We start from the raw sequence: 688 nt of genomic DNA, 5'->3' as shown, positions 1-688 counted from the left end.
AAATGCTGTAAATGATCTATTAACTGTAATTTTCTTAAGCACTGTTGCCTAAGCATTGAGCTTTCTCTTTTTCTCCCTCCCTCCCTCCTCCTTATTTTTAAATAGTATGATGTAAGTTTTCTTAATACCATTTCCTCCTTTTCTTTGTTCATGTGTGCCTGGCGCTGGAGATGAACCCATTTCATGCCCCCATTTCAGACTCTTTCTTTAGAATCTATTTTTAAGAGTGGAGCTTTTAAGTCCAATAGTGAATATTTGCGTGGTCCTTGATACTTACTGGAAGTGTTTTAGGTAGAATCTTGGGTGATACATAAGCCAATCAATTCATATCAATAAATAGCTAAAAGACTGGAAGGGACCACTGTAGAAGTCTCTTTATTTTAGTAAACGTGTTTGTTTAGAACAGTGGCCACACCCTGTCATATTTCTGTAGTTGTTCTCTGGTATTAAAAAATAAAAGCCTATTTGATTTTTTGTCTTTGGAGGAACCATCTTAGTGAGTGCAGAGGAAAGGAGAGAGAGCATGTTTTTTTCCTAAAATATTTAAATTCAAACAAACACAAAGTGACAATCATGTGACATCTGAATTTAGCAATCAGATAAGTAATTATCCCTGGGCAAATGGGTAAGTGTGCTGGCCACCAAACCCCACATCCTGAGTTCAATCCCCCGGAGCTGACATGGGGAA

The sequence above is a fragment of the Grammomys surdaster genome, unplaced genomic scaffold (genome assembly GCF_004785775.1).
Source record: "Grammomys surdaster isolate TR1022 unplaced genomic scaffold, NIH_TR_1.0 751, whole genome shotgun sequence".
NCBI lineage: Eukaryota > Metazoa > Chordata > Mammalia > Rodentia > Muridae > Grammomys > Grammomys surdaster.
Note: the sequence above shows the minus strand (reverse complement) of the source record.